Source organism: Vitis vinifera, chromosome 3, assembly GCF_030704535.1.
Source record: "Vitis vinifera cultivar Pinot Noir 40024 chromosome 3, ASM3070453v1".
Classification (NCBI taxonomy): Eukaryota; Viridiplantae; Streptophyta; class Magnoliopsida; order Vitales; family Vitaceae; genus Vitis; species Vitis vinifera.
Genome location: NC_081807.1, coordinates 7,280,001 through 7,290,607, shown reverse-complemented (window position 1 = coordinate 7,290,607; position 10,607 = coordinate 7,280,001).

The window sequence follows — 10,607 nt, the reverse complement described above, 5'->3', positions numbered from 1 at the left end:
TGTATTAAAGACTGTGTTATACTTTCCTTACTTAATACCATTCCTATGACTTCTAGTACACAAGTGTCTTATCATAGTGAGAGGTTTGTATCCTATGGGTTATGATAAACAATGAGCGATATTAGTGCTCATTCTTGATAAGGAGCTATGAGGGGATAGTTAGAATCCTTTTATTTTAACATAGTTTGGGTTCTTATAGAAACATCTTAATGAATAAAACCCATAGGTGTAAGTTAATCTACAAGAAAAATAGATGAGTTGATGGAAAGTTTGAGTTTTATGTGACTAGTTTGTAACTAAAGGTTATAGTTTGAAACTTTGTTTCAATTGTGGAAAACCTTTTCATTAGTAGTCATACTCAAACTCATTAGCGTACTCCCATCCTTTACAGGGCATCTCATTTATGAGATAAAATAACCAAATATTTTCATAGTAAAGGACTTTGAGTGTACAAGAAGGTGCAGGGAAGCATAATGTTGCTTTAAAATCTTATAGGTGGACGACAATCTGCTCATTGACTGATGTAAAGACATTGTCATTATTCAAGATTTGTTTGTATACTTAGTTCTAGATAAAAATCTAGAAGTGATGTAATATATCCTTGGGATTAAGGTCTTTTAAGACTACAAGAATAAAAAAATTATGTTATGTCTCCTACACTGAAAAACATTTGGTCAAGTGCATGATGCATGACTCCTTTGCTACCCTTAGGTTTGGAGTTGTCTATCTCATGATCACTGTCCTTAGGCATCTGGGAAGAGAAATCGTATTAAAGCAATATCATATGCTTTTGTAATAGGTAACCTCATATACACGATGCTATGTGCTAGACCAAATATTTGCTTTATTATAGGAATGGTGAGTAGATATCAGTCCAATCCATGATTAGAGTTTTGGGTAGATGTCAAGCATATACTCAAGTATTTTAGGAGAACCTAGTTTCAACTATGAGGGTACCTTCTCATCGATAACCATGTTCAAATTCATCATAATAACTCTTATCCATTACAACTTATCTTGATTATGAGATATGACAAATGGGAGTCAAGACAACATTCTTGAACGATGATCTTGAAGAGAACATCTATATGATGCAACCAAACAGATTCATAGCAAAAAGCCAAAAACATCTTGTTCAAGTTACATAAATCCATTTATGGATTAAAGTAAGCATTTTGCTGATGGAATAGATGTTTTGATCAAGCTATCAAGACTCTTAATTTTGATTAAAATGAAAATCGGTCTTGTGTGTACAAGAAGATGAAGGGAAACATGGTGGTGCTTTTGAACTTGTACGTTGATGACATTCTAGTAATTGGAAATGATATAGGGTTATTGTCATAATTTATTTGGTTATCTACTATAGACCCTCAATTTTGTCCTCCTAGCACATGTCACGACCCAAATCAGAGCCAAGGTTGCATTAATACCTTAGGGTCAATGTTTGTGGGTGTTTGTGTGTATTGTAATGTTATGTAACGTTATGATTTTCTGTATTTGTTAGTTAATGAGTTGATTATTAAATAAATCATTTAATTGTTGATTCTTGATGTTTGAAAAGCCTTGTGATGATGCTTGTTGATGATAATAAGAAACATGAGGGTGTTAATTATGTTGAATTATGTATTGTGATTGTAGGAAAGTGAAAGTTTTGATAGTTGTTGAAGTTGTTAAATGGGTACATGTGATTTTATTTTGCTCACCTTGGTAATGTGGTTGAATTAGGGATTGTTAAATTTGAAATGGTGGGAAGGACCAGAAGAGGAGGATTTGAGAGAAATGAGGAGTTGGAGTCGGTAAGAGAAGAACTCTGAGAAGTAAGAAAGGAGTTGAGAGAGATTGTCTAGTTGATGAGATGTCAGGGCTCCAGGAGATCAGGAGGTACCCAGGGCCATGAGGATTCAGACCACTCACATAGGATGAGCCGCACTAAGAGGCCAGTAATGAGCCAAATGGAAGCGATGAAGAGATTCATGGTGATGCAGCCTCCGTCTTTTAATGGAGAGCCTAGTGCGGAAGCAGTTGGGAATTGGTTGAGGAGAATGAAAAGAATTCTGGTGGGAATCGATGAAAAGAGTGTATGACACTGAGGTTATGACCTGGGAGGAATTTGAGAGAATCTTCCTAGGCAAGTATTTTGGAAAGGTGGCTAAGCACACCAAGAGGATGAAGTTTGAGCACCTCATCCAGGGAACCATGTCGGTGCTAGAGTATGAGTCACGCTTTTCGGAGTTGTCTAGATTCGCTTTGGGGATGATCAGTGAGGAAGGAGAAAAAACTAGAAGGTTCCAGCAGGGGTTGAGGCTTGCTATTAGGAATAGATTAGTCTCATTGGCAATAAGGGACTATTATGAGTTGGTTAAGAGGGCTTTGTTGGTGGAGCAGGACATTGAGGAAACCAACCAAATTCGAGAGCAAAAGGGGGACAGAAAATGAAAACAAAGAATGAGGGAAAGTTCCCAGGGGCAGCAACAGAGGTAGAAGACTCAGCAGTTTGAGAGACATTCCTCGTTCTATGTAGGAGGTGGTCAAAGTGCTCAGAGGGCGGCTGCTAATAGAGTATGTTATGGTTGTGCAGCGGGAGACCACTTATGGAGGGCTTGTCCATTGCGGGGTGTACAATAGGCTTGACCTCAGTCTTAGGGAAGTTCTCAGCAACGGTCGGTAGTACCTTTTCAGCCATCTCAGTTTCAGTTGCCTTACTACCAGATGCCACAATAACCCCTAGCAACTCAGGGAACCAGGACAACTACCATGAGTAGTCAGACCCGTTCTTCTCAAGGGTTGAATGCTAGAGGTAGGGGAAGACAATCAACAGGAAGAGTTTTTGCCTTGACTCTAACAGAGCAAGATGAGGACACTCTTTCGGTGGAAGGTATGATTTTGGTATATAGTACTTGGGTGCGTGTTTTGTTTGATACTGGTGCAACTTATTCTTTCATTTCTGCATCTTGTGCTAATGCATTGGGGTTGAAAAAGGAAAGAGTAGAAAATTTGTTACTTATCGAATCCCTAATGGGTACGAATTCTAGAGTTGATAGAATATGCAAATGGTGCGTTATTACCTTGGTGGATAGAGCACTTAATGTGGATTTGAGGAATTTGGATATGACTAGGTATGATGTTATCTTGGGAATGGATTGGTTGACAATGTATAGAGCACTTATTGATTGTCATCGTCGCAGGATAATATTTTGTCTGCCAGATGGTTTTGAGGTTTGCTTTGTTGGAGGGAAGTGTGTTAGTTTGCCTTTTTCGCAGTCCAATCCGTGCTATTAGTATGTGTTGAGGAAATGATCAATAAATTTCCTAGCTTGCTTTCGTGGTAAGGAGAAAACCCAGAAGGGCATTACAGAAATTCTAGTGGTGAGGAAGTTCCAGGATGTATTCCCAGATGAGTTACCAGGTTTACCACCACATAGAGAATTTGATTTCTCTATTGAAGTATACCTAGAAACTGATCCTATTTCAATATCCCCTTATAGGATGACCCCTCTTGAGTTGAAGGAATTGAAAACTCAATTAGATGAATTGTTGAGTAAGGGTTTTATTCGTCCAAGTACGTTGCCATGGGGAGCCCCAGTGTTGTTTGTGAAGAAGAAGGATGACACACTAAGGTTGTGTATTGACTATAGGAAGTTGAATAGAGTTACTATGAAGAACAAGTATCCTCTTCCAAGAATAGATGACTTGTTTGATCAGTTGAATGATGCAAAGTATTTTAGTAAGATTGACTTGAGAACTGGGTATCATCAATTGAGAATTAGGGAAGAAGATGTTCCTAAAACCGCTTTTAGAATGAGATATGGGCATTATGAATTTATAGTCATGCCTTTTGGTTTAACTAATGCCCCCGCTACTTTCATGGATTTAATGAACAAAGTATTTCGTGCTTACTTGGATCAGTTTGTGATTGTCTTTGTGGATGACATTTTGATTTACTCTAGAAGTTTGGAGGAACATAAGTAGCATTTGGTGACCATTCTTAAAACTTTAAGAAGACATCAGTTGTATGGGAAGTTGGGCAAAAGTGAGTTTTGGCTTACTGAAGTGAATTTCTTCGGCCATGTGGTTTCTGAGGCAGGAATAGCAGTAGACCATTCCAAGGTGGAAGCTGTACAGGAGTGGCAAAGACCTACTAATGTATTTGAGGTTAGAAGTTTCTTGGGGTTGGCTGGATATTATAGGAGGTTTGTAGGAGACTTTTCTAGGATTGCAACACTAATGACTCGGTTGACTAGAAAATGGGTGAAGTTTGAATGGAATGAGGAGTGTGAGGATGCTTTCCAGGAGTTGAAGAGGAAATTGACCATTGCTCTAGTGTTAACTGCTCTTATTAGTGGAGAGTTATTTACGATTTATTATGATGCTTCTACAGTGGGGCTAGGGTGTGTGCTAATGCAGCAAAGCAAGGTGGTAGCTTATGCCTCAAGACAATTAAAGCAGCATAAGCGGAATTATCCAGCACATGATTTGGAGCTCGCAGCAATGGTGTTTGTCCTAAAGACTTGGAGACACTATTTGTATGGAGAGAAGTTTGAGGTGTACTCTGATCACAAGAGTTTGAAATATATTTTCACTCAAAAGGATCTGAACTCTAGGCAGAGGAGATGGATGGAGACATTGGAAGATTATGATTTTGCTCTTCATTACCATCATGGGAAGGCGAATGTTGTAGCAAATGCCTTGAATAGGAAGAGCTATGGCCAGTTGTCTAGCTTGGGGTTGAGAAAGTTTGAGATGCATGCAGTTATTGAGGATTTTGAGTTATGTCTTAGTTGGGAAGGACATGGTCCATGCTTGTACAGTATATCGGTTAGACCAATGGTTATCCAAAGAATAGTGGAGGCCCAAGTTCGTGATGAGTTTTTAGAAAAGGTTAAAGCCTAGTTGGTAGCAGGTGAAGTAGATGAAAATTGGTCTATGTATGAAGATGAGAGTGTGAGGTTTAAAGGGAGATTGTGTGTGCCAAAAGATGTGGAGTTGAGAAATGAACTTCTAGCAGATGCTCATAGGGCGAAGTATACCATCCACCCTAGGAATACCAAGATGTATCAAGACTTAAAGAGATAGTTCTGGTAGAGTGGGATGAAGAGAGACATTGCTTAGTTTGTAGCCAACTGTCAAATTTGTCAACAAGTGAAGACTGAACACTAGATGCCTGTAGGGTTGTTGCAACCTTTACCTATAGCTGAGTGGAAATGGGATCATATCACTATGGACTTTGTGATAGGGTTGCCAAGAACTAGAAGCAAGAAAAATGGAGTTTGGGTGATTGTGGACCGTCTTACTAAGTCAGCTCATTTTCTAGCCATGAAAACTACTGATCCCATGAACTCTTTGGTTAAGTTGTATATACAGGAGGTTGTGAGATTGCATGGGATACCTTTATCTATAGTGTCTGACAGGGACCCTAAGTTTACTTCTTAGTTTTGGTAGAGTTTACAAAGGGATTTGGGCACCCAATTGAAGTTTAGCACTGCCTTTTACCCTTAGACAAATGGTCAATAAGAAAGAGTGATCCGAATCTTATAAGAGATGTTAAGGGCTTGTGTTTTGGATTTTGGAGGAAATTGGGCAGATTACTTACCTTTGGCAGAGTTTGCTTATAACAATAGTTACCAATTTAGTATTGGCATGGCACCTTATGAAACACTTTATGGGAGACCTTGTAGATCCCCCTTGTGTTGGATAGAGGTGGGTGAGAGACATTTGTTGGGACTTGAGATTGTTCAAGAGACTATAGAAAAGATACAACTCATCAAGGAAAAGCTTAAGATTGCCCAAGATAGACAGAAAAGTTATGTAGACCAAAGGAGAAGGCCCTTGGAGTTTGAGGAAGGGGATTGGATGTTTGTAAAAGTGTCTCCTCGAAGAGGCATATTTTGATTTGGGAAAAAGAGGAAGTTAGCCCCTAGATTTGTGAGACCATTTCAGATTGATAAGAGAGTTGGGCCAGTGGCATACGAGTTAATTTTGCCTCAATAGTTGTCCCTTGTGCATGATGTTTTCCATGTATTAATGCTAAAGAAGTGTATTCCAGATCCAACTTGGGTAGTAGACTTGCAAGATGTTCAAATTAGTGAAGATACTTCTTATGTGGAGGAACCTTTATGAATTCTAGAGGTTGGAGAACATAGGTTCAGAAACAAGGTGATTCCTGTAGTCAAAGTGTGGTGGCAACACCATGAGATAGAAGAAGCCACTTGGGAACCTGAGGAAGAAATGAGACGACACTATCCGCAACTCTTCTATGATTTTTAAGGTAAGCTCGTTTAAATTTCGGGATGAAATTTCTTTTAAGGGGGTAGGATGTAATGACCGGGTATTTTATGTGATGTTAGCATTTCTATTTTGAAAAGTCTTATTTTGAATGATGGTTGAAAAGTAAAAAAGAAAAGTGTTCGGAGAACACGTGTTAATTTTGGATTAGTGAAATCCAATTTATTGTGTCGGTCAATTAGGTGAGTTGAAAATTTTGTGCCATGTCAGCCTTAGGGTAGAAAAGTTCTTAGGATTTTAGAAATTGAGAATTTTTGGAAAAGAAAAATGAAAACGAAAATGAAAAGTAAATTAATTAAAATTAATTAGAATTAATTAAGTAAAAAATTAAATTAAATTAAATTGATTATTAATAAAATTGAATTTTTTTTTGTTGGTGTTTAATAAATTAATTTGTGTTGTTAAAAAAAATGAAAAAAAAAATGAAATTGGAAATGGAAAATAACCAAATGAAAATAAAGAAAAGAAAAGAAATAAAAAAAAGGATTAATTGGAGCCTTTGGATTTGGGCCGTGGGTAGTGGTTGTGAGTGGATGAAAGTGGGCTTTTAAAAACAAAAATAAATAGGAATTGATTTGGGGCTGGGATGAAATGGGGTTTTAAAAGAAAAAGGGGATTGATGCGGGCTTTTGGGTTATTGGGCCATGGACTGGGCGGTGGCTGGATGAAAGGCAAGATAGTGGACTGGTGGTTAAATGAATTAAAAAAAAAAAAGGGAAAATTTGGAATAGTGGTAGAATGGGGAGAGAGAGGGTTGCGGCGGACTATGGAGAAGTTGCATTTCGTCAAAACTTTGACCGGCCGTTTGGACGGCCAAACAACCTCCGTTTCAGCTCAAATTTTGAGGAGGTGCTCTACTAGAGAAGAGAAACAATCCTACGGTGGCCGATCATGATTTTAACGGTTGAATTTTTAAATCTGTGGTAGGGGAACCTAACCCTATAACTTAAATTTAATGCATTTTCCTTTGAAAAAAAATTGTAAATCTTGTCATTATGAGTTAAGTAGGTAATATTGGTGTGGTATGAATTTTTCTGGATGATTTGGAATTTTTTTGGAGTTTTTGTAATTTCGGGAATTTCCTTTTGGTTGATAAATAATTGTTTTGAGTTGTTAAAAATGATTAGAAGTGTTAGAAAATTCCGAAATTAGGTTATAATTTCAAATCTAGTGATATGTGAATTGTTGGGCATTGGTTGGAATATTTTCGGAATTTTTATGGTGGAAAATTAGTTATTTTCGAATATTGGAAATTATTAGAATTGTTGAAATTTTTTGAAAGTGTGGTATAATTTCATGTTTGTTGATATGCGAATTTTTGAAAATTTGTTGGGATATTTTTGAAAGTTTTAATGTAGAAAATTTATTTTATTGGATTATTGGGGAATGTTGAAACTGTTGAAATTATTGAGAAACTTTGGAATTGTGGCATTCATTTGCATCATAGTTGTGTGAAGAAATTATGAAAATTGTGAAAAGTGTATGAAATGGAAAAAAAAATGAAATAGTGATGAAAAGTAAAAGCCTATGTGAGGCGAATTAAGAAGGGAGAGAGATCCCTAGGGTGAAAGACCCAAAAGTTTACCCTGGGAAGACTTTGAATGGGGAATGTATTTGGGTGCGGACACGTATTTTTCGGTGAAAGCTCGAGAATGATATTACATTGTATGACTGTGTGTCACATGTTCATGTGCATTCATTTAATTGTTGAATGTTGTGGAATTGTGTATAATATTAGTTATGAAATTATGTGGCTTGATTAATACTGTTGAAATGTTCATTTGATGTTATTTGAAACTTAGTAATCCCCCTTAACCCCTTGGGTGTTAGGCACCCTACTGAGCAATGTGGAAATGCTCACCCATTCCTTTTTACATCTTTTTAGATGCAGATCTCACTCCTGAGGATCCACAGGTGGGGCATGGAGGACTTCAGGATGCTCCTGGAGCGGCCTTGTGGAGCGTGACATTTTTTTTATTGTGTTTGTGGTTTTGGGTTTTGTTTTAGAAACTATGAACTATGGATTTGTAATGAAACCCTATTTTGATTAAGTTGTTTAATTGTGAACATTTATTTTTGGACTATAATGAAAATTATTTAATCTTGTTGTTTATGAGTAATGTTTGAGATATTGTTAGTTGGTGAGAACTCTAGTGGGACGTATGTGTAAAAAAAAAAAAAAATTCAGAGTCTTTTGGTTGACTGCTAGTGTGGAATTGGTTGACTGCCAGCATGGAATAAGAGGAACCCTTAGGGTCAAACCTTTGACCCGGGGTCATGAGCCAAGTTTTGGGTTGCCCAAAATTTGGGTCGTGACAGCACATGTCATTTTACGTGTTTGTTCAGTACTTTATAACAATTCCTTGGTGTCCCATTACTACTTGTGTAGCTTGCCTTTTCTGAGTCACTTTGGAGACTTTGGTTGAGGGGTTTATTCGGTTCCACATTATGACCTTAGCTGCCCTTCAAGTTTAGATTAGGCTTCACTTAGGTGTATTTTAGTTTAGACACCTTAGGCCTGTCTAGGTTCACTTAAGCCCATTTAGGCACGTTTGACCCATTAGACATTCTTAACGTGACTTTTTTGGTTGTATGGCTCATTTATCTCATTTATTCATTCATTTTTCTTTTTTATTATTATTGTCAATCACTTTTATTTATTTATTTATTTATTCATTATTATTTATTTATTTTGTTCATTATCTTGTTATTTATTCATTTATCAATTATTATTATTTTATCATTCTCCCATTTATTTATTCTTTATTCATTTATCCGATTTAATAATTTGAAGTTTTATTTTTATTATTATTGTCAATCACTTTTATTTATTTAGTTATTCATTATTTTTTTATTTATTTATTCTGTTCATTATCTTGTTATTTATTCATTTATCGTTTATTATTATTTTATAATTCTTTGATTTATTTATTATTTTATTTATTTATTCTTTATTCATTTATCTGATTTAATAATTTGAAGTTTTATTTTTATTATTATTGTCAATCACTTTTATTATTTAGTTATTCATTATTTTTTATTTATTTTGTTCATTATCTTGTTATTTATTCATTTATCTATTATTATTATTTTATCCGATTTATTTATTATTTTATTTATTTATCCGATTTAATAAATTGAAGTTTTATTTTTATTATTATTGCCAATCACTTTTATTTATTTAGTTATTCATTATTATTTTTTATTTTGTTCATTATCTTGTTATTTATTCATTTATCTATTATTATTATTTTATCATTCTTCGATTTATTTATTATTCATTTATCCAATTTAATAATTTGAAGTTTTATAGGAAAATCTACCAATGGAGAAGTTTTTGGAAAATGTAGGACTCTTTTAGGTGAATTTTTTTAATAAAAAGATAGGACTTTTTAGGTGATATGCATGGATTGACTTTTGGAAAGAAAAAAAAATGACTTTTTTCTGGTGGATGAGATAAAATTTGGCAAAGAAGATGAGTCCTCAGTTTGGGCTACTCTAATTGATATTAAAACACAGACTGGTGGTTTTAGGAGGCATGGGGAAATTATTTTCATAGAAAGAGGGTTTTCATAGGCAAAAGGAGATAGCAAGAGAGATAACAAGGAGACATAGCAGGAGAAAAAAGGAAGAGATATAGAAAGCAGGGAAGATCACTATTGGCTTTAGATTCTCATTCTGTTTTATTTATCCGCTCTATTTTCTGTCAATTTTCTGGACTTTAACTTATTGATTGGCATGGACTTTAAAGTTCAAATGGTGGTTTTCCTAAGTTTGATCCTGTTTTCATATCTACTATGTTTTGGTTCTTTTACGCTTTCTTTGACTTTTCCCGAAGATAACAAATGTATGGGTTGTTTTTTAGCTTGATATTTGGTTCATCATATCACTGCTCTTTGCTTATCCCATATGTTTGGTCCCATTGAGGGCGGCATGAAGTGGAGTCTAGATTGAATGTTTGATTTTTTTTTTTTAAAAAAAAAATCCCTTTTTATGCTTTCCAAAAAAAAATACAAACCTTTATTCTCTGAAACCTATCTAGTAGTCTTAGGCTAATGGTAATAATAATAATTAAAAAAATGTTTTTCATTAACTCCAAGTGGTTTCTGGGTTTGATGGACCGTGGAAATCAAAAGTTTAAGCTATTGGTCTGGTTTTTGTTGCTGCCAGAATGGTTAGGGGAATTGGCTTTCGTGAGGTTCTTCAAGATTTCTCTTTATGTGCTCATGGTGCATATGCTGGTTAATCATAGCATCTCAATAGGCTAAGAGAGTTCAAGATATGACAACAATCACAGTTCCATAGGAACAAGCCCAAGTTGGGCA